This window comes from Sinohyriopsis cumingii, chromosome 18 (assembly GCF_028554795.1).
Source record: "Sinohyriopsis cumingii isolate HCF-2022 chromosome 18, ASM2855479v2, whole genome shotgun sequence".
NCBI lineage: Eukaryota > Metazoa > Mollusca > Bivalvia > Unionida > Unionidae > Sinohyriopsis > Sinohyriopsis cumingii.
In genome coordinates, this window is record NC_142978.1 from 27,106,682 (window position 1) to 27,132,685 (window position 26,004).

Below are 26,004 nucleotides of genomic sequence, written 5' to 3' on the forward strand. Positions count from 1 at the left end.
ATTCTGCTGTGAAGTTTATATGCATACAACAAAAAGCAGTTCTCCAAGACATAAGAACAGAGATATTTCTGAATAACTATAGATCTAAATCAATTCTATCATCACTTTAAAGATATCAGACAGACATGTTATGGATACATGTTATAATTTTATTTATGACATTTGGGTTTATGATATTTATATTTTAATTCTTTAAATCAGTGGTTAGTTTGTGTTAAGGAAAACAATACATGTACAATGCATACAAAATTATGTTCATAAATCAAGACTGATTACTAAGGTCAAGTCAACAACTATTTTGGTCAAGTACACCACACATTAGTTTGAATGGAGGTCACAAAATCATCACATTATACAGAAGTGAATTTGTCCTGTATAGATATCATACACGCCCTAACCATTCATTGGTTCAATAATTTGATGTGATGTGATTTGGATTTTTAATGCAACTTTAACAATTTTTCAGTTATATCGCTATGATGTCTGCAATGTGGCAATTTATAGTGATGTTAGTACTGGGGCATCATGCCACATGATGTTCCACCCAGTCATATTATCCTGACACCAGGTCGACCAGTCCTAACACTAATCTCTTAATGCTGAGTGCCAAGCGAAGCAGCTGTTAATACCATTTTTGTAAGTCTTTGGTATGACTCGGCCAGGGATCAAAGCCATGACCTACTGCATCCGAGGCAGGCACTCTAACCACTAGGCAGCCGGAGTGGTCCAATAATTTGAAAAGGTTAGAACATGCCTATTAAGTTATTTCACAATCTAATGATTTAAATGTTTGAGAATCTTTTATGTTCTTCAAGTTTGGTTGATTTGGTGCACACATAGAGACTATATATAAGAACCATATCCGGATTCTACAGTTATATGCCTGTTTTGTAAGAGAGAGAGAGAGGAAATCATGATTTATTTATGACTTGTTTCTTTAGATTAGCAGAATGGAAAAAGATTTATTCTAAAACAAAAAGTACCTTGAGGATTATGTGAAACTATTTAAGGACTTGAACATTTAAATAATTCTGCTAACTATGCAAAACTTTCACAGATTTTAGTGATATTCTATTTTCATGGAATTTACTTTGAAGTAAAATCTTTTGGATTATTAGAACCATGATTCTTCAGTGGTGCAAGCATAACACATAAGAACATTAGAACCTTCATTCAGAATACCTTTGAATAGTTTCTGGATTAATGTCAAACTGATAGCACAATTTAGGATTATATTCTAAAAATTCATACACTGCAAGTTATTTTTAATTCTTCCACTTTGTTTGATTTTATATTTTATGGAAATAAATTTACATTTTGGAAAACTGAATGCTTGTTGGGTTTTGCTTTGTCTTGTTGCTTAATTAAACACCAATACCAACACATGTTTATAATGAATTTGGAAACTACCTGAACTCTTTTAATTTACTACATTCTCATTAATCAGGATTTAGTGAAGACATTCACACCAGATTACAATAACAAGTATGGTATATGACAGGTTAATAGCAATAGATCAAAGTAACCTGGTAGGTACAGTGCTTCTTGCTCTACAAAAACTTTGTTAATAACAACATCCCTGTTGGAAAATCTCAGCATAATTAAGTTAACCATGAAAGTTTAACTGGGTTTCAAACCTATCTTCTTGGTAGATGACAAATTTCATTTTTAAATAAACATTTTCAGATAAGAAACTGATAAAGTAAGATGTTCCACAAGGATTAGTTCTTAGACCATTACTCTTTTTGCTGCACATCAATAATTTACCCATATTGCATCGAGCCATCCACCATCACCATAGGCAGTGAAACAAGAAGAAAAGGCGACAATATATTGTGCCGGAAAATGCAAGTTGATAAGGTCATTAAAAAAAGTAAACTCACTGCTTTATCTATTGCACAAATTAAAATTTCCTTCAGGGACTGAGGAAGATATTCTACAATGCCTATATCATGCCACAGCAAGAATAGTGTTGTTCTGTCTGGAGTAACAGTGAGACTGAAAATCAAGAAAAATCGCTGAAATTTCAAAACAGAGCAGTTAGGGTTATTCTTGGTACTGATTTAGATACACCATCAACAAATATTTTCAAAACCTATAAATGGCTTCCATTTCATCAGAGAACTCATCTTCAAAAGGGTTTACTAGTCTATAAATCTTTGCATAGGTTGGCTCCTGATTATCTTAAATGTAACTTTAAATTTGTTCAAAATGTACATATGTATGAGCTAAGAAATATCTCAAACAACAATTTATATTTACCTAAACCAAATTCAGAGTTTTATAAAATAAGCTTTCTGGAGCCAAACAATGGAATTCCATACCAACCTATATAACATCAGCTGACTCATGCCAAGTTTTAAAAAGCTTCTTAGCCAACATCTACTGGAACAATCACTGGAATGATTTTGATTTAATTCAGTACTACTGCTCTAAAAACAATGCTATTTCATGTACTCACTTACATAGGTTCACTACTAATCCTTACATATAAATCCCATAAGTACTCACCTTTAAAGCCTTAAGCATCATTTATTGCAGCAGTAAATCAATTATCTAGTTTTTAACAGCATTTGTTGTCTAAAGACACCTCATCTTTTAAAAATTATACATCATATATATTGTAACAATGAATTTTGCAGATGTCATTGTGACATAAAGCAAGATTAAATGTATGTGATTTTGCACCAGGCTAAATCTGTTGCATATTTAAAGGTCACTGGCTGCCTATATTGTACAAACGTGTGATATTATTATAGTTATAAACAAAACGCATTGGTTATGTATGCACACCATAAAAAAATGTTTAATTAGACTTAAAACTCCGCTTTTTTAAATGAAATAATTATTCGGCAATCTCCGTAAATCTGTAGTTTCTGCGTGCCAAAACTGGATATGATGTACATTTATCCCTTCTATTCAACCTAGCCATTCAAGTGTTTAATTTCCCCATGTAAATGTCTATGTGATATATGGAATCGGGTCACAATTAGTACTTCCAGTTCTGTACCCATGAATGTAGTTCTAGTCTACTTTTAGAACATTTTTTCCTCTCTCATTTTGGTGGTGATAGAAAAGTTTTATTTATGCTTTTTGGTAGGGATTTAAAGGTAATCGTTTATTCTTGAGAATATGAGCTCAGGGTGTTGTTGTCCATGTGTATTTCGGCAACAGTGCACAGTGAGTAATAAGGCCTTGGTGATGATCTAAAAGTGAAATCTTTGTTCTGTTTACATGCTGCTCTGTTGACAGTCCAGCATCTCAAAAAAGAGCAGGTCAACCTTTGACAAGAACTTCACCATGAAGTCACATTTGAAGGTATATTAGATTAACATATGATTTGAACTGATTGTCACTCAGTACTGAGAAACAAATGTAGAGAACATATAGTAAAAGTAATTGTGTTCTATGGCCATATCGTACGATCATGATTTTGTACAGCAAATCTGGTGCACTATGTTGCATACAGATGTAACCAAAAGAGTGATGATGGAAAAAAGGGTTCTATCTTTTTGCGAAATACCATGTTTACCATAAAAAAAGAGGATTTAATCTGTGGAATCGAATAGGGGAGGAATGTGAAAATTGTTATCATTTATGTTGGATTATAGTGAGTTTGGCCCAAAGACAACTTGGTTCAACTCGAAACACAATTCATCCAAACTTAACAATAGTTTGTACGTGCTTTTTCTTCAACAAACAAGTAGATGCTATGTAAGATAGGTTTTAGGAGAAAAAAAATTTAAACAAACTATTTTGATATTCTTTGAAAGAAAATAATCATATTTTGTAACATACATATTTAGGAGAGAAAACACAAACTGACATATCTTGCTCGTTCTAATTAAAATATGTATATACATTGTATATGCTAAAAAATATTGCATCTGCACAACGACATTCTCAATTTAGGTCATTTGGTCAAATTATCAATAATCATTTATAAAACAATAATACTTAACAGATAACATTCTGCATAATACGTACACATTTTGCTAAGGATAGCGTACATGAGATATTATAACAAATATACTTAATTTTAGGCTTCACGATGTAACACTGCTGCATACAATACACACTCAATTACACATGAGAGAGAGAGAGAGAGAATAATGTTGAGCATTTTGTCAGTATTTAGTTGCTGCATTCAAGTTGTCTTAGTGTGTGCATGCATAAATTGAAAGCTTGTCATTACTAGTAAATATCATCAATCATATTTGCTCCATTATTCCGTACAAATTAGAAAGGAAATAATCATGTGTTGAATTTGTGCCCCCCCCACACACACACACATGGTACAAAAGAAATTGATAAACATACACTTGTTTAAAAATAAAATGAAAGAAATTAACATTGCATATAATCCTTCTTTTTTCATCATGCAAAAATTATTTTTAAAAAATATATATCCATGAACTCCATGTATGTAGCGGATGCCGGCTTGCATATGCATCCTTAGTGTAGTGTGTATCGCTTATGTCAAATAATAAAATTGCAAATGAGACAAAAATATCACCCAATTGCTTGAAGGCACCTGCCATTTACGCATGATACAATACTTGTTGCAAACTGACCTAGATTCCAGACTGTACTGTATCCAGGTTAACTATTAGACGGTATCTCTCAAATAAAAAATCATTATTTTAAAATACATTCACTGTGAGTGCAAATGATAATCTTTTTGTTAGCATGGGTTACAAATGTATCATTAAAGCAAGTTATTGTTGTGTATACTATTTACCCTGCAAACATCAATTATGATCACATATGGCAAACAAATAGAAGCCCAGGTGATAAACACAACTGGCAGGGAGCAATAAACTCATTGTTTAAACTTACCAACAGGATATCAAATACATAGGTTATTTTATTACAAACCAAACCAACACCAGAAACTGACTTTGGTATCTTTTTAGTGTGCCGAATTTTTCTTATAAAGTTGGCCAACAAAAGGAAGTAAAGTTTGGTTCCTTTACATTCTTTAAGTGTGCCCATTTCTTTTCTTTTACATAAAGTCTGCTGATACAGGGAAGCCAGCATTGATTCTTTTTACCTGTATTAACGTGAAGTTTCAAAATAAACTGAAGCAATGGAACAGTTTTGAAAGTGTGTCCAGCACGCATACTGATATAAGGCTGAACAGTAAATTAGTTTTCATTAGTTTCACAGTTTATAGTGTTTTAATTTTCGACAACAAGAAGCATGCACTTCATCTTGTAGGGATAAATGTACGCAATTTCCAGTTGGCATCCTCTATAGGTGGGAAATCATAACTAAGGGGAAGTAACTGCATTGTATACTTCTATTTCGAGTAATGAAATTATTATTTCTTCTTTACACTTGATAATTTCTTTGTTCTTTTTGTGTAAGTACAGCTACTTTTAATCATGTAATGCAAATATGATGTAAAAAGAAAAATGTCTGAGTATGGCAGGTGACCTTTAAGGATGCTAGAACATGAGTAAATCTGAATAAGGCTTGATTTATTATTAATGAGGTTCCATCTGACAACTATGTCAATCAAAATTGACAGGAGTGAAGAATGGGTTTTGTTTATTGAATGGTCATGGACTGAAGCAGCATTTGTATTTTTTAAAATATTTATCCTAAGTTGAAACTTTGCAGAGATCCATATAAGGAGGTCAGTGGGAAATGTATAATTTTCCAAACCCTGGTGGTGCATGTGTTAATAATGGCAGTTAGATAACCAGATATCTGACTGGGTAGTTAATAGTTTGGGGAGTGTTTCCCAGGAAAAGTCTCATGTTTTAAGACTGTCTTACACAGACAGTCCAGTCTTTACATGAGGTGAAAAGTCTTGACTCTGGGGGAGGGCAAGACCCTTGTAAAGATTATCCAAGGGACATGTAGTTGAGAGTCTATGAGAGACAAATAACCAGTGGTGTAAGGACATGTTCTGCTAGAGGGAAAAAGACAGCAAATCTCAAAGCAAAAAGGTACTGGGTCTTAATTTCATAAAAAAGTTTTCTTTGATATGAGTCTTAAGATAAGGTCTTGAATTCATTTGTCTTAATTGATATGTGAATCATGTATGACAAGAAAAAATCATTTTCAGGTTTGTAGGATGTTTTCTGCCAAGTAATTGTTAGCTAGCATTAGTGGAGTTTAAGCTAAAAAGTGAAATTTGTTTGATCTATTGTTAACTAAGATGAATTCTTTCAACAGATTGTATTAACATTTTAGCAGCAATTGTGGGGATATACGGTTATTTATTTATCAGCCGCATGTGTGCATGTGGTCCAACATTTAATTTAAGATAGTGATTAATAGTTCACAATGCAGGGGCTTAATTATCATTAAGTAAGTGTAGACTATACTATGGCAACTAAAATGGCGTTAAACCCCACAACAACAACAACTATGGTAACTAGTTCTACTGGAAAAATACATAAACTTTTCTATACTATGTTAATTGTCTACGTAAAGAGAGAGAGAGGCTCTGAGTGTATGTAGACAAATATGGCACTGTTGTATTGGATGCATGTTTATGACCTGAATTCATGTTGTTGTTGTGGGGTTTAATGCCATTTTTCAGCACACCATAGGCTATACATGGCGGCGAGTATTAATGGTGGAGGAAGAACCTGGGAAAACCCCAGAAAGAACCACCGACCCATGAGAAACTACTGGCAAGCTTTCTCACATATCCACATTGGCTGAATCAGAGACTCGAACCGGCGCAGACAGAGGTGAGATGGCAGTGATCCGTAATGGAGAGCGCTTTAGACCACTCGGGGCCCCGACCTGAAATCAATTAGCAGTGGAGTGTATGTTGAGAAATATAATACAAGCTGTTCTGAATACATGTATAAGGGACAGTGAAAAATGTTCAGCTCAGGAAGTAAGAAATGAACAAAGAATCAGACCAAATTTATTTTATTTTCTCAGGAAAATACTATACCTTTCATGACTAAATATAAGAGTGAGTAAACTACTAGTATAAGAGACTGGATGACTGAGAGAGGCCACTAAACGTGTTGTGATACATAAGCAGGCTTGAGGGAACCCAAGAATGTGTGTGTGTGTATAATATGTTGAATTTTGAGTATGCATTGTACATTAAAATTATATTACAGTCAAGCCAGCAAGGTTTTATGTGAATGGCTACTTAGGCCTATTCGACCACTCTGGTGGCCTAGTGGTTAGAGCGTCCACCTCGAATGCGGGAGATCGTGGGTTCAATCACTGGCTGAGTCATACCAAAGACTTACAAAATTGGTACAAACATCTGTGAGGCCCCGAGTGGCAGAGTGGACTAAAGCACTCTCCGTTACGAATCACTGCCATCTCACCTCTGTCTGCGTGGGTTCAAGTCTCGGATTCGGCTAATGTGGGTATGTGACAAAGCTTGCCAGTAGCTTCTCGAGGGTCGGTGGTTCTTTCCGGGGATTTCCCAGGTTCTTCCTCCACCATTAGTACTGGCCACCATGTATAGCCTATCGTGTGCTGAAAAATGGCATTAAACCCTACAACAACAACAACAACAACAAACATCTGCCTTGCTTGGCACTCAGCATTAAGAGGTTAGTGTTAAGACTGGTCAGCTTTGTGTCAGGATAATGTGGCTGGGTTGAACATCATGCTACATGTCTGCAGTATGACCTGGGAAAGTAAACATTAATATGCCAACCATATCCGCTTAATGGGAACATCATGTTCAATAGTCATTTAATAAAAGTGAGTTGGTATGTGTTGTATTTCTCAGGTTCGTTAAGCTGTCAAAATCTGACAGAACTAATAATTATCTTGGGACAAATTAAGAATGGCTGATTATGATTGGTCAGTTTAACTTAAGGTGTACACTCTGGAAGAAATATTGAATTTAAAGTAACGACTTTGGGCAAATTTCCTCAGTCCAATATTTTCCTGCAAGAGAAGTGAGACTTGTTTAACTCCGGGGAAAACTAAAGAGTAGTTCTTTCTTGTTAAGACAAGTAACAGGACCAGGTGGCTGTCTTGTAGGCAAAGACAGGCCTTTAATGCTAGGATGCACATTTTCTTGGAAAGAACAGTATTAACGTACGCAATTTTATTTTTTCATGCAATTTTCTATTTTGTTTGTTTTGTTTTATGCAAATGTGTTTGAAATGCCTAGGATCCATAATATGCATCATATATTCGATTTCATGGAAATCTGTTGATATGCTAGAGTTGTTTATGCAAATTATTTCTTTAATTTTACAGTTACTAGTTCATTGATAGAACTGACTTACTGCATGCGATCCAAATTCACAGATGTGTTGGATTTCATAGGGTCATATGAATTAATTTCATGTCTGTTAAGACGATACTGATTACTGTGAGTTAACGATAATTGCATTTATATCTGATTTTTTAACGCTTAAAGAATCTTGTAGGTTAGGGATTGCCGTGAGCTAGAAGTTAGTGAGTCTTATGCAACAGTAACTGATAGCATGTATCTTATAGAGTGGAACTGACTAGGTTGGATGCCTAAGGTGTCATGTGGTAGCATATGCAGAGAGATAGGGAATGTCTGTTTATAATGCACCGCTCACATGTTAATTTATGGTCAGTTGCTGTGAAGCAAGGGTGATGATCTATCAAATTAAGTCAGTCTTAGATGTATATTACATGGGTCATTTGTAACTAGAGATAATGATTGTACCTTACTCAAAATACAGTCTAAATTTGTAAGGTCCATTTACCGTTAAGGTCACCTCATGTCAGAATTTATGCAGCATTTAGATAGCTATTGTATGCTTTCTGAGTAACGAAAGTGAGAGAATTTTATATACATATAGAAGGTTATACAAATAGAGACTGAGTGGTAATCTTGTCATTCAGGAAAAAAGTTCTCTGGAATAGTCTGAAAGACGGTAGTCTAGAAGGTTCAAGAAAGGTTAAGCATATACACGTGAAGGTAGGAAGATGTGGGACACACGGAGACGAAGATGGGAAGCAATGCTAGGTGATGCAAATCAGGCATGGACATTTCTGCTCATTTCACCACTCGTTCTCATGATGAAATGAATCAATAATATAAATTATGTAACGTAAACTTGTCGGAACTGAATCTGACACTATTAGGTTATGTTATTGATTAAATTGTTATTCTCTTGTCTAAAGGAGGCTTGTATAGTCTTACCGGTATTTCTTCTCAATAGATACGATCAGTTCCAAACATCTGATGTTCTATCTATCCACTCACACTGGGCAATAAAGTCCTGGGAGGTCATCCTCTAGGCATTGATAGCCAAATCTAATTATCCACCCCTCTTTACCAAGAGGGAACATCGTTACAGTGTGTGTGTGTGTGTGTGTGTGTGTGTGTGTTTGTTTTGGATTTTTAACATAGCTTACAATTTTTAGTCATATCGCTATGATGTCTGCAGTGTTGCAGTTTATAGTGACTGAGGCATCATTGCACAGGCATATAGCATGATGTCCCACCCAGTCACATTATCCTGACACCAGATTGACCAGTCCTAACACTAACCTATTAACGCTGAGCACCTACCGAGGCAGCTGTTAGTAACATTTTTTTAATAAGTCTTTTGCATGACTCAACTGAGGTTCGAACCCACGATCTCCTGCATCCGTAGAGTGAACAGCAATCTGTTATTGAGTCATGAAAGACAATTAAAGTTTGAGACACTTGATTTTGTGATGGGATTTGCAGCATCAATATAAAACAGAGCTGCAAACTGCATTTAAGAACTTTTAACTAATTGATTGATTTATTTTCCTTTTCTTTCCTGGTAGAGGTCATCCTGCATTTGGTCCTTGATAAAAATTTTTTTTTACCTAATTCATTAAAGTGTTATATTCTGTATACAGGGCTTGTGTTGTTCTATTCAGTATCTCTGCTCAGATTTCCATTTATTCCATACTTAAATTTCATTTTAATATTTAGTTGTACCATCAAGATCAATCATACCCTAGGCATTGATGACCACAAAAAAAACACTGATATATATGTACAGATAAAATTGTAAAAGTCTTCATGAAAATTTAGTCAGTTGATCAAATGAGCTTCTTCTTTAAATAAAGTCATTATTATTATTATTATCATTATTGGACTGCTAAGGTGGCCTAATGGTTAGAATATCCGCCTCGGAAGCGGGAGGCAGTGGGTTTGAATCCTGGCCAAGTTATACCAAAGACATATAAAATGGTATTAACAGCTGCCTCACTAGGCATTCAGCATTAAGAGGTTAATGTTAGGACTGGTTGGCCAGGAAAATGTGACTGGGTGGGACATCATACTACATGTCTGCAGCATAATGCCCCAGTGCTAGACATCGCAATAAACTGCCACACTGTAGATATTGTAGCGATGGCTAATTTTTTTTTAAAGCTATGTTAAAAATTCTAATCACACCCACAAACACATTATTATTATTATCATTTTTATTATTATTACTATTAATATTATTATTATTATTATTATTATTATTATCTCAGGGGAAATACAGAAGTTTGATGATCTCTCTATCTCACTCCTTCAGTTCAATTAAACTTATGGAGTAAATTCAACTGAACTTAAGGAGAGAAATTTCTCAGAGAACAACAAATTTATTATGCTAAGATGTTTTGTTCTGGTGACAGAACAAACCTTTTAATTTTTTTTTTGTGTTTTGTTTGTGTAAACATCTACATGGAAAGTAACAGTCTTTATGTTTACACATTCAACATATAGTAAAAGTAGACTATAAAGAAATTTCATTTTTGAATTTCAAATCAGTAAACATTGGTGATCTTTAAAGAAAATAAACTTCATAGAATGTACTCAAATCTCATGAAGTTTCACAGGTATGTTTTCATCTCTATACAAATAAATCTTAAGGTAATTACCAAGTCAGTAAGAATGATAGCTATGTAGTGATTCTCTTGCAATCACTTATGAATAGCATCCCATTAGGTCAGATTTCTGAGTATTTTACATATGTATTCAATCAATGGCAATTTAGAATGTACTTGCTAAAAGACAGCAAATCACTGAATGAATGAAACAAGCAAATATTGTGCTATGAAAAAGAGAAATTTAGCAATTGCAATACTATTACATTAGAGAAAAGTACTATGGTGGCAGGGGACAGTTCTGTATATTGGCCCCTGACAAATTTCTTAACTTAAGGCTATTATTGTGTAATAATTAAAGGTATGGACATATTTGTGAATTTAGTCATTCTGGCTTGTGTTGTTCTCGAAACTGATGTGAGGTATGTACACCTCATGTAGTCACTGCACAGTATGTAGCCAGTGAAATACCAATAGCTGGCTATGAAGCAGAACTAGCTATTTATAGCAGTAGACACATTGGTTCAAGGCAAGTAGAACATCTCAAAAACTGATTGGATTACAAATATTTTGAATGGAATCAAACTATTAAGTACATAATGTTTTCCAAAATTATCACCTAAGGAAATGGCTTGTGTTTGCACTGTGTTTCTCAAAAATAGCCTTTGGACATGGAAAAATGCATGCATAAATTTCAGGGCGGAATCCATCAACTTGTATTCTATGAATGTGTCAGTTCCAGTAAATGTTATTCTTATGTGTTGCTTTATTATACCTACCCTAAAGTATAGACATTTTTGACCTCACTCATGTACTTTCTTTTTTAATGAATTTTTATATTAGGCAGGTGTATGTGAGTATCGTGGCATTACATTTCTGCATAAAACTGTCCCAAGCACCCTTAGTCCCACAAAAAGGGGGAGGGGATATGGGGAGATAATCAGCTGCTGGGTGACTCAGCATGTAATTCTGGTGGTGGTGGAAGTTTTAGTGATTAATGCTATTACCAAACTCTTGCTGTCCATCAATCAAACCTATGTATAATGGTCACCTACAGGACCAATCAAAAGTCATTGATTAAGATCAGTTAAGCATACATATGTAAGATTAATTGTGACTTCATTTACTTGACCTTTAAAGACATGTAGTCATATTAATATATATATATATATATATATATATATATATATATATATATATATATATATATATATATATATATACATACATATATACATACATACAAGTGTTGCAGGAGACATGTCTTTAGATCTGTACAGGGATAATCTGTATACTTAAAAAAGTATTTTATTCATATATTATTGCTGTAGCAATCACAACTATCCAAAACATTCCCTCTTGACCCACCCACCAGAATCTTCAAGACTTCATTCAGAAACTGAAACTTCTGTTACCCATGCATCTTACTGAAATATCATCACTGTCCTCCAATCAGATTATATGGAGTTTAGGTTAAGGGAAGAGCCCTCGCCTAAAAAAATGTGAACACTGATCCTCAGCCCTCCTCACCCATTGTGGCTACATCCAGGATCTAAATCTTTCATCTTGAAACATAAACCCAACATGAAAATATGATCACCTTTCCTCAATCATTGCAGACATAGATTATGTTTCAAGGAAGAGCCCACATTACCTATGAAAATGTAAACTTTGACCCCATACCATGATCCCATAGAGGCAGCATCGTGGATCTGAAATTTTATTGTCATCCACTTGTCATTCTGAAAGATCATATAAAATCACCCATCCCAAGCAAAAGTATCCTTGTAGATGAGAAGATTATTATAAGTTTTTATCTTAATTATGATTTGACTAACAATCAGATTGATGAACTTATGTGTGCTAGCTTTTATTTAACTCCTTATTCTCACTATTATTTCAATTATCCTACCTACATATACAGTTAAAGCTGTGTTATCCTTCTTCATCATTTTATGACTTTAATGCTAGGGATATACAGTACTCACATTTGACTACCAGCCCTCATTCATTTTATGACTTAAGCTTACAGGGAAACTGACCAATGGGCAGATGAATGGGCAGGCAAATGCACTTATACCAAGATGGATAGATAAGACTTACCACAAAATATCCATAACAGTGTGGACATAAAAAGAGATGCTTCATTTCATCAATCCAACAATTTCACATTTTTTAAGTTATACATGTAATGGTAAAAGCTAACAAGAGTATTGTGATTGGTAGATTATGTACATTTTATAATAATGCCAAACTCCTTATACCATTGACTGATCAGACCCTGGCCTTGACCTTTAAATCCCTTAAGCAAGAGGTTCCTTCCTTGGTACATTTATGAAGCTGGTTTGAAAGCAGATGGTAGGACACATGTTAAAATGAAGAAAATGCTTTCTTTTTTATTGATTTTTTTTTTACCTTGACCTTGGAACTGTTGATCCCCAATATACATACACAGATTACTTCAATCTCCCAGTTTACAGCAACTTGTCCACATAGTTTAGTGGAATGGTTTGTAATTTAAGCTATTTACTAAATAATATTTGATGTTTTCAACCAATTAATCAATAGGTTTCTTCCTTGCTCCAAAACATGAATAAAATTAGGTCAAGGTATGTATTCTATAATCAAAGTCATTCTCTAGAAACCATTTGTATGACAAGTGTGGAATTCATTGTGACACTGACCTTTCACCATTTGACCCCCAAATCTATATATTCTTCCTCATCCCAAGTGCAAGCTACTGCATAGCTTGATCTTGGTACTTTTTTGAACAAACATGATCTTGCAGAAACAAAACTGGATGGATAATTACACACTGACTATATTATAATTACATTATCAGGTCTGTTTTATAAAGGTGTATAAAAAGTCCTCTTGGTGTGTAGAGCTGTAATGTCAAAGAAAGAATCCCCTACAGTTTAGAGGACATGGAAAGCACACATGCACAAACACACACACACAGCGGGTTTTTAAGATCGACATATGCAATATTCCATTTCTACCTAGGTATGTAAAAATCTAATGAGGACACTGACATGCACATCTCAAAATTGAATCCACTAGATTACAGTTAGTGATTTTCCTGATGGACAATTAAAATCCAGCGGTCAATAAACTGTTGAAGCAGTGAAAATTACTACCTGCTGCTAATGTACTGTTCAGAACATGAGTCAGCATTTCTTTTGGAGGATAAACTGATATGTTTATTGTGTCATTTAAATACATGTTCCCAGTAAAATCCTGCATTTGATGAGGTACAAATAAATGCTCACTGCACAAACGGACTGGTGTTAAACCACTCATCCACTCCAAGTAAACTTTATATTGTATGATTTTTGTCAAAACAGTCACTGCCCAGATGGAACCTGATACCTGGTGTACTGACATTGAGCAATAATTTCATTTCTGATGATAACAAAATGTATAGGGACTCAGGCTAGTATTCAGACCACTTGGCAAAAAGGCCATGTTCCCTGACAAAAAAAAAATAATCCAGAAATATTCCAAAGTGTGTTTTAAAATTTATATCATTAAAAAAAAAACACTCAAACATGGTGCTGTGACAGTTGTAAATTTGTTTAGATATTTTCAAGGTGAACAGCTGCCACAGAATCAGCAGAAATTACATGTAGATGATAAGAAAAAGCAGGCTCAAAATTATAATCATTAGAAGACATTAGGTACCAATACCATAAATATTGGGATCATGAACATAAATAAATGGAGAGTCTCTAATGCTGTGCACTTTCCTCACTGAGTAAACATCAATGGGGTTGTTCATTCACATGTCCTGTTATTGTTTTGAGTTGATGCAAAGAATAATATTAATGAATGGAATTTGCTGAATTAGAAGCTAACTGGTTTCTGCTTGACTTCAGCTGAAGCAGGAGCAGTTAAATGTAGGCATGATCAACAAAAGTTTTGTTTTCATGATCCTGTGGGTAAGTGGAAAAATTCCTAATTTTGGACTCTAATATGCCTAAAAAAATATAGACAAAACCCATGTCATATGTACCATATATACATATACATACAATTATACATAGACTTTTATAAAGAGTTTTAACAATTTATATCAAAGTTCATTACATGAGCTTGCTCAGATACAATAAGTTGGTCAAAGGAATGCATCAGTATTGCTTTGAAAGATATGAACAGGCTCTGGACAGCATTAAAATTATTGCATATACTCACCTATAAGTCAGGTACAACTGCGAACAACACAGACCCTGATCAGCCATCATAGTATGTGCTGTCAGATCAGGATCTATGCAGTTTTCAGATGAACCCAACTTATAAGCAAGTATATATGGTATTTTTAAAAATCCTACTCCACACATGGCATGTCAGCTTTTTTTATTATAAATACTTCACTGGTCGAATAAGTCTCAATCAAGGAAGTGACATGCTCATTTGATAAAAGGTAATAAAAGGTGTGCAATTCAAGTCCTTTGTGAAATGCATAGTAGTGTCATCTAAATAACAGGATTGATTTTCATCAGGCTGACAAACAAGACACAAAATCTTCAAATTATATTTGTAGTTAATAACCCTAAACTAGAGATAAGAGCCATAATGTTTTTTTTAGCAATGTGGTATGCTATGCAAGCACTACATTAAAAATGATAGTGGCAGTACTACAAGCACAAAAAATACACATGTAATTAATCTATCTGTATCAAAGATAACATAGAATAAAAAATGCTAGATAAAAAAATTCTCACTGAAGCCTGGGATTTTATCCCATTCTTAAAATGTGGCCCATGTCCCTCAATTTTGGGAAAATCAACGATACTTTGTTACATATATCGGATTTAATTCTTATTTATTTTAATTAATTGTTTGTCAGTTTTAAATCTTTTATTCTAAAATATGCTATTATAATGTAAATTTATTCACTGGAGATGATATTTTTCCAGAAAATCAGTTGACCTGAATCATTCTTTCATAAACACCAGGTGCTGATCTAAATCTTGACATTGTTTCAGAATTTGTAGCAACCTTTGTAAACAAGTTCTATTTCATTTTAAAATGATTGGTTTTCATCAGGGTCATTTTTGGTGTATGTGAAATAAACACGATCATGTGACCCCCCTTTTTGATTTTGCAATTCCAGTTTTCTATTACTGCGCATTTGTTAGTTTTAACAGAGATGCATAGAGAGAGATTTCTCAGTTCTGGGCTTTTTACACTGTCAAGTTATTATGTTGTAGCCAGATTTTGAGTTGTAATTTTCTTCAGAGTGCTTACACAGAAATTTTGGAAAGACATTGCTTACAAATTTGGATTTCCAACACCGGAGTGACATTATTTGTATTCCTACAAGGAGCTGTAGATAAGCACAGTACTGACTACAGCATATGTCATCGTCAGCCATCTTGGATTTTCCATCAGGATTCGAAGTTGAAATTATTAGAACATTTAAAACTAGGACTTTTGCAATTTAATTCAGGGATTATTCTTGGATTTGATTCTTGAAACTGCAAGTTTTTTTTTACCTTTTTTCATTTTTACAGAATTTTTCCAGGGAAATAAATTATTTTTTAAATTTTAAAAACCTTGTTTTCACTCTTTCTGTGTTATGTTCATTCGAGCCTAAACACATAATAAATTACACTTCCTGTTCAGGTTGGACACTTTCAAGAGCAACTTGTCAAAACTCAAAAGTCTGAACTATCTGAAAACAATTTGCTACTTCAAATAGTACAGTCTCATGCTAAGATCCTACAAAGACCAGAGAAACAGACCTGGCAGTGACTAAAAGCATATACAGTACAGACTGGGTTTTTTTCTTAGGAGGTAGGGAATATATTTTGTTTAAAAATTCTTTCTGATTTGTAAAAAAATATATATCCAAAATATTTTAGATGGAAAATAAATTATAATGAGGTACAAAGTTTGAAAGAAATTCCCAACCCATACACCCAAGAAAATTATGTTTCAGATGTATATAGGAACTACTAAAAAGATCATTTTTAATTTTTTAAAAAGCTGCTAGATCAGTGATTCATATATCTTGATCGCCATTCAAAGTGGACACTAGTGTACAATGGTTCAAATGATGCCTACATCTTGAAAGTGAACACTGGTGTACACTTATCCATGTGAAACCTAGTGCCATTCAAAGTGAATACTTGTCTTACGACTATTTCATCTGCATTGTTTGCTTGCTAGTTTTTCTTTAATTTCATTATATGCATTGGCTAATTGTATTTTGGACATGACCTTGTTCAAAATCAAGTTAATTGTCTACCCAACCAGAATCCATGATTTTAAAAACAATTCTGTAAACAACTAATATATAGCTAATACTTTCTCTACGAGTATGGAGAACTAGTAGGATCATTATATTGGCAAAAGTCAAGAACACTGTGTTTACCATGTTCTTTATTATAATTTTAGTAACAGACTTTCTAATTATAACTAAGATTTTATCTTGTAAGCATTTGAAACCTTCCAGGATGAAATTTTTCATTAGATAATAGTGTTTATTAGAAAATTGCTTATTGTGTCCTGGGGTCAAGTGGAGGACATTATAATTTTGTTCACTGGAAAATTATTTATTTCATGCTATAAGATGTTGGGGCATAATCAGCTGTACTACTGTTTTGTCCAGTATTTACTTTGGGCTGGAATTCATTAATTCAATCATTTATACATTGGAAATACAAAGTGCTCAACAAAAAAAATATTCTTAAAAATAGAGAATTGGATTTAAAGTAAAATTTAAATAAGGATATATTCCTGGATTGTGTGTGTGTGATTTGGATTTTTAATGTAGCTTTAACAATTTTTCAGTCATATCGCTACGATGTCTGCAGTGTGACAATTTATAGTGATGTCTAGCACTGGAGACATGTAGCATGATGTCCCACCCAGTCACATTATCCTGACACCAGGCCGACCAGTCCTAACATTAACCTCTTAAAGCTGAGCGCCAAGTGAGGCAGCTGTTAGTACCATTTTTTTCATGTTTTCGGTATGACTCAGCCAGGGTTCGAACACACAACCTCCTGTATTTGAGGCAGATGCTCTAACCACTAGGCCACTGGAGCAGTGTTCTTGGATTGTATTACTGTGATTAAAAAAACACTGTTGGCACATCACTACAACACAGGCACATCAACACTTCCAGCATTTAATTTCTTTCAGATAACAACTAAAGTTTATTGAGAACTTTAATCCTTGGGACTATTTCTTAGAAATTCTAGAATTATTTGGGATTTAATTCACAATACTATATGTTCCTTTTGTTCACATTTTCAATTGTATTTTAGGGAAACAAATTGCTTGTCGAATTTTGCCAAAGATTTTTGCTTCTCAATCTTTTGTATTACTTATTTTAGGACCATATTTTTTATAATATTAGTGTACAATGATCTAAGTGATGGCTATAGCTTGAGTGCCATTCAAAGTGGACACTGCTGTGTAATGATCCAAATGATAGCTATAGCCTAAATGACATTCAAAGTGGACAGTGGTGTGTAATGATCCAAGTGATAGCTATAGCCTGAGTGCCATTCAAAGTGGACACTGGTGTGTAATGATCCAAATGATAGCTATAGCCTGAGTGCCATTCAGCGTGGACAGTGGTGTGTAATGATCCAAGTGATAGCTATAGCTTGAGTGTCATTCAAAGTGGACACTGGTGTGCAATGATCCAAATGATAGGTATAGCCTGAGTGCCATTCAAAGTGGACACTGGTACAGAGTGGTCCAAGTGATACCTATATCTTAATGATATTCAAAGATGAGGCAACAGGTATGTGGAAACTTGTATAGAATGGTCCATATTTACCATAAATAGGTTAAATAAATCTACAAGGTCTGTTTTAGAACAGAACATTACAGGGAAGGAGGTGGGGGACTGGAAATTTACCTCTTCATCTATAGCAAGAACACCTTGAAGGGACTGATGCTCTCCTATCTAAATGGAATTTCCAGGAATTCTTCATAACTAGCAAGTGTTGAAAACATCCGATATTATTCAGCTATAAAACTTTCAAATTAGCCACAGTAGCAGCTGATATTGGATGTAAGATTTGACGTCATTTTCATTTAAGATAAACCTGGACACCATTTGCTGACAACCACATATTGACATCACCATCTATTTAGGAGAATTAGTGACAAGATTTTCAATATGTTCATTGTAGCAGCCATATTTGAGTTTTGGATTGCCACTGTTTTCATTCAGGCCAAACCAAATATTATAATTAATCTTCCTGTAAAAATCTATGACAATATGACCTTCCATTTAGGAGATGTAGTGTTTAAAATAATTTCAAAATGGCTACCATGGTGTCCATACTGGATGTTAGATTGGCACCATTTTCATCTGGTACTAACTAGATACCACAAGAACTCAATAGATGAAAAACCAATTCTGATGTCACAGTATCACAACAATGAGTGAAAACAAGCTTTGAAAAATACAATAATTTATTTCCCGGGAAAAATTCTGTAAAAATGATAAAATATGAACTTACTGTTTTATAGAATCAAATCCAAAAATAATCCACGAATAAAATTTTTGTAGTTCCAATAACAAAATGTTTGACTGATTTCAAGTTTGAATCCGGATGAAGAATCCAAGATGGAAGACGATGACGTATGCTGAAATCTGTAGTGTTGCAGTGTATAGTTCCTTGTAGAAACAATAATTATCACTCCGGTTTCTGATTGTAACGTTGCCCTCTTAGTAAGAGGGTTGGTTAATTAGGTTTGGCTGGCGTTATCTAGAGGATGAACTCCCTCCATATCATAGCCCAGCAGGAGTGAAAGAAGATTGGAATTTCATCAGAGAACTGAGCAAGAATACTGGGAAGCAATAAAACAATATGAAACTCCTTTGACAAGAAAATAACAAATTTAATTAGAACAAATTAATAATGGCAATTCCGATTCAAGTTAGATTATATCAACAGAATTTAACAGATGTGTCTAATTTGGATTTATTTCATCATCATAACAAGAGGTGAAAAGAGCACAATGTCTACAACCAATTTGCATCACCTTCCTGTCTGGACTGTTCATCCTTTCTAAGCTTCATGCTTTGCTCCTTTACGGACTTCTTGGTCCTTTTATTCTGACCTCATCCTTCTTTCTTTCCACGTACTCCAGTCTCCAGACTGTCTCATCTCTCTCAGAAAGCTGTTCCCTAACTCATTCAGTCCCGATCCCATCTGTAGGCGTGATCCGGTTTCTGCATTCATTGGCCTATCCCACCTGTAGTCATGAATTGTTTACTGCATTCAATGGCCAATCACATCTCCAGGCGTGATGAATGTGTGTTAGATACAACGTCTCTGATTGATTAGAAATGGGTTTTTTCCACAAGAACTAAACAACTATTAAACCAATCAGAAATGATTTTACTTTCATTTGTGGAAACTGAATTGTTCAGAAGCCAAGGGTTACTGTTTGAGAGTAGTTTCACTACACGTGTTGTGTTCATGAAAAATCGTAAATGATGGCGGGCGTAAGAGTGATTTTTTATGAGAGCAAAAATGAGGAGTTTATAGGGTTTGATCTCGAAAATATTGAGCAAGCTGAAGAAAGATATGTTTGGCAGTTGGATATTTTGCGAGATTTAGATTCGGACATAGAGGTTTCTGAGATCGAATCAGAAGATGAGGATGCTGACGGAGATGATGATAGAGTTCTTGCTTATAAACATTGCACATGATTTTGTAAATAGTGTATAATTAAGTTGTGAAAGACTTGGACAAATAGAAAAAAATAAATTGCTGTGTAGACAACATCATTCAGAATAAATGGTGAAAATTTTGTGGATTTTAATTGGATATAAGAAGAGAAATTAAGGTAAGAGTGAATGCATGTACACAATGTTTTCAAACAGGTAAAAACTCTGGGGCACAAGCAGCTAGAAACAGCTTAGTGCTTCTGGGGCATAGCAGCAGAGATACTGATAACAGTGCTGGGGAGTTAAAGGACAAAATTACCCCATAATTCTGTATACCCCATTCTCTAGAGGTACATACAATTCACTTACATTATTCAGAGCATGCTGCTATCCACAGTAGGACATTGACCTTGCATTCCCGCAGCATGTGTTAAATTACCATGCGAACGTCTACCAAATATTACCATATTATTTTACATATGCTACGACATGTTCAATTACTATTGCATGAAATTCACAAAATGTAACTCACAGCAATCCTTAACCTACAGGATTATCCAAGCATTACAAAACCAGATATAATTAGGTAAGTATCAATAACTCACGATGATCTGTACTGTCCTAACAAACAAAGGAAGTTATTTCATATAACTCTATGAAATCCTAAACATATGAACACTTGGATCACATGCAATCAATTCTACCAATGAACTAATAACTGTATAATTAAAAAGGTAAATTGCATAACAATTCTAGCATCAACACTTTCCATGAAACTGAATAAAATAAATTGCATAACAACTCTAGCATCAACACATTTCAATGAATTGAACAAATGATACATACTACAGAAACCTAGTCATAGCAAACACATTTACATAAAACACACAATCAAATAATAGAATATTACGTGAAACTATAATTGCGTACCTTATCACTGTTTTCTTTCAGGATTTGTGCATCCTAGCACTTTACATGTTTTTCTTTTTACACAACAACCATCTGGTCCCTTCCTTGTTTCACGAGGAAAACACTAATCTCTTTATGCCTCCCCAGAGTCTAGACTAAGTTTCCTCTTCAAGGAAATGTCCAGACTAAAGAATTTCGACTAAGGTCATCACTTTAAAGTCTGATTGCTCTAAAGTGTACATCCTAATTTATTCTGCCCAATCGTAGGCAGTGGTCCCTAGTTTTTCCCAAAGAAATAATTCCTTTCATGAGGTTTAGACAGCTCAGAATCTGTGAACGACGATGCGTGACAATTTCCCTTTGAAAAAATTATAAGTGGACATAGGTTCCTACAAAGCAGTTAGGGTTGGTAGCTCAAATGTTTACTTTCTAAGGACTTTGTTAAGATACCCCGGTCAATTTGACTGACTTGGAATGTGATCCCTTTGAAGTTTACACTGACATGGGGGGAGATGAACGAAGAAAGGTCAAAGTGCCACTTCACAAAGACTTTTCTGGCTTAAATGCGACAGAATTTTAATTCTCAATGCATTCAACCCTCAAATATTCTGTAATTCAAAATTTGACACTTCACACTGATAGCTGAATATATTTTGATAAAAAACTGTCCTTGTTCAACAATTTTACATGAGCACACATATTTCCAGAAAAATAACAGAATTAATCCTTTTGAATCCAAGTAATTTGAAATAACTCCAAACAGCACAGCTTCTACTGAGAATAATTCTCCAAAACGTAGGTTATATAGTCTTCTAAACATAAACTGGGGGTCAAATGATCATGTTCTCAAAGCTCATAGAAATTAAGTACTTGTTAAAAGTCACGTACACCCAGTGTGACCCTGATGAAAACCAATCATTTTACTCTAAGAAATTAAAACAATTGTTTACATCTTAAACACATAGTCCCATCATAACCTTGACAACAACCAATCATTTTAAAATAAAAATAGGACTTGTTTATGTGGTTGCTATAAATTTTGAATCAAGGTTAGATCTAGATCAACACCTGGTGTTTATAAAACAAGAAATCATGGTCAAACTATTTTCTGAAAAAAGTATCATCTCTAGAGAAACAATTGCTTGACTAATGACCATGAATTTAGCTTGCAGTTCAAATGCAATCCAACATTGGTTTCTTATAAGACTTGTTTGAAAGAACTTGTTATTTCATAATAAGGATAGAGAATATTTTGTTCACTATTTCCTCCCTAAAAATTAGATTAAAAATAGAAATCTTCAGCATACCCAGTATTTACACTACCAAGGTAATGATCAAGAAAGATGGAATCTGTTGAAAGGCTTGGCTTTCACTGACTTGTGACCAGCACTATCCCTCAAATAACACAGATATAATCATGGATCCCATTTTTGTTACGACTCTTACATTTGTTCTTTCTTATATGATATCTTTTTTTAAAAATAGTGGCCATGATTATATGATGTGTGCTGACAGGAAAGACCTGAGAAACTGTCATGCACTATTCAACATTAGTGAAACAAAATGATGATCAATGCATGTTCTAAAATGGCTGACTATTGTCTCACTATGAAAACAGTTAAATTATCATGGTTTTAAAATTCTATATGGCAGAACTATTCATGGCCCTAAAAACAGACCTGATTTTTCAAGACATCATATGAATATATTAATCATCTATTAACTGACCATTGGCAGAAACTGATAATCAATCATTCAATTATATCTGATTTCCAACAGTACTATTACTTCCCCACCATGTTGTACTACTTTATGAAGGTAATCTACTTTGGCTACTGCATTTTATTTCTTTACCAGTTGTATAAAGGGACAGAACTGAGGTGTTGTGATTATCAAACACTGTGGCTTACTAACAATTTTGGCTGCTACTACAATTTTTTTAATAAGTAACTTTGCTGACCCAATCTTTCTACATTATGATCATTTTTTTATAAAGTGGGATTTAGATGACCCACTTCCTTCTGTAATACAACCCCGAAATTTTTTTAAACCGAGACAATTCCCTCCATTCCACTTTCTGACCTTGTTTTGGGGGCATGGAAAATTGGCCAACCCACTCCCTTCATCTTCTGCACCATGACCTTGGGTTTTTTTATTGGGAAATTACTTGATCACCTTCCTTCTGTACTGTGACTCTGGGGTAGCTCAAATCTCATATAATATTCAAAAATGTAACTGCAATATTTTTATATTTTACTTGTCCCCCTCCTAGGTAAGAGCCCAAATATTAAACCTCTTCTGCAGATGGTTACCACATGGAAAACCTATGTGCCAAGTTCGATGAATTCCAATGTGGGATATCAAAAGCTGTATTAACATTTACATCAAAGATACCTTGTAATGTGGAGTTGGATCTAAGTTCATTTATTGTGACCACTGAAACTTAATACACTCTTCATAAAAACTTACTCTACATATTATCACAGTACAGGAAGTGGTCATATGCTGGTGTGTAACCTATTTTCCAGGTATTAAAAAGTGAACACATTATACTTCCTTGATGAATTTGAGATAACTTTTGCAATAGTTCAATAGGAAGTAAAAATAACATGTATGCAGTTAAACATTTCTCATCTTGAATTATATTACTTTCATTTCCAAGCCAAAGGGGAAATTTAAATTTGCAAGCCTACTTCATCAAATATATCAAATTCAGTACATCAACTGCATTATAAAATTAAAGGACACAGCAAGTTAATGAAACAAACAGGTGTACAAAATATAGAACCCAAAATCACATAATATCCTTTTAAGGCCCATCCATGAAACTTACAAAATCAACCTCCTAAGTAAAGTAGTCTTTATATGTAATTTTATATACACTGTATGTAAAATAAAATGTGGTATCTTGTGTGTAAGACCTCCATAAAAATCTGGTTACATTATTTAGCAGGCAGTAATTTTATATATTTTTTGCACATGTGTCATGTTCTTTGATATTAAAATATATTGAAGTTTTTCACTTTTTCCACACTAAGGTCAAACAACATTAATTGTTGACACTTTAACAACTTCCGCACCTGAGTTGTCTTCTATTTCTGCTTAAGTCTGTGCAACTTTTATACCAATAAAGAGAAATCAATAAATAGGAATACTACCTATTTATGAAAACTGAAAAACATGTTGAAGAAATTATTGGAAATAACAGAAAATTGCACATGCCACTATAGTTTGTTATACAGGGCCTTATCAATTTTCGTATCAATTTAAATCCAAGTACAACAGTATATGCATGATCTGTCTCATTCATCATATCAGTTTACAATGCCATGTTGATGGTTATATTGTGAACAGAGTGGGAACAATTTACTATGTAGTGTATGATATTTCTCTTATGAAAAAGTCCATAAACATTCATTTAGAAAATTTTGTCCATGATTATCCTTCTTCCTTCTCTGGAACAAATTTACTGGGATTATCATGAGTAATATTCCAATTATGAAATCACAACATTTGAGTGTGTGTGTGTGTGTGACTTGGATTGCTACAATATCAGCAGTATGGCAGTTTATAGTGATGTCTAGCACCGGGGCATCATGCCAAAGACATGTAGCATGATGTCCCACACAGTCACATTATCCTGACATCAGGCCAACCAGCCCTAAAACTAACCTCTTAATGCAGTGTGCCAAGAAAGGCAGCTGTTAGTACCATTTTTTGTAAGTCTTTGGTATGACTCGGCCGGAGATCGAACCCACAACCTCTAGTATCTGAGGCATATTAACCACTAGGCCACTGGAGCAGGGGAATATTTGAAATTGGGAATGAAATCACAAAATATGAATAACCTACCTCCTATGACAGTATGAGCATTAAGCAACAACAACTTCTAAATTACTTCCTCAGTTAAGACACCCTGTGACCTCCAAGCATTTTCTTAGGTTGCAAGAACTCTCTATGTAGTACTGCTAGCATGACAATATAAAACTCAAATTTTCTGCCTGCCTCTTGGTTCTATTAAACCATATCTTTTGGTTACAGAGAATGGTTCTATTTTCACTGCATATAATTCTTATATCATCTTTAATTAGATTATAATCTGTTATTTAACTGTCAATATAACAAAGTATGGGTCACTGCAAAGGACTGATCAAAATAATAATAATAATAATAATAATAATAATGACAATGGCTTTATTTATAGCAAATGACACAATTATTTTTGGGGGGAATTAACCTGCTTTGTAGCCCTCTCTTATTTGTCTATAATTGTCTATGTCAGTAAAATTGTGTCATCTGCATCAAATATCTGCAAGGTCTAGTTATAATGTTTCTGACATAAATTGAACAAATAAATAGGATGATTCCTTATTTACATGTGTTCAAAGAGATGTAAATCCAAACTTTCAGAAATTATTGAGATTTTCAAAGATAGTGAACTACATCATATCTGTTGCTGGAAAACATAGACTGATCCAAGCAAATGTGGTGACCCCCATTTGATTCGAAATGCCAACATGTTGACAGTGTTTTGGAACCCCCTGGCAAACAATCATGTTAGAAATTATAAATAAATTAATGAAATAACTAAACCTTGTGTATTTTTTGTATCTTTGATGCCTTGTAATACAAGTTGTATTTTTAAAGTCAGTGGGGATAGGGTACAA

General features: G+C 34.1%; 1 protein-coding gene across 1 annotated transcript in view; it reads right to left on the reverse strand.

The window, feature by feature from the left end:
• The window catches only part of LOC149776268 (nostrin-like), a 136,389-nt gene that overhangs the window by 109,660 nt on the left and 725 nt on the right, over positions 1–26,004 (reverse strand). The gene's annotated exons all lie outside the window — the stretch shown is intronic.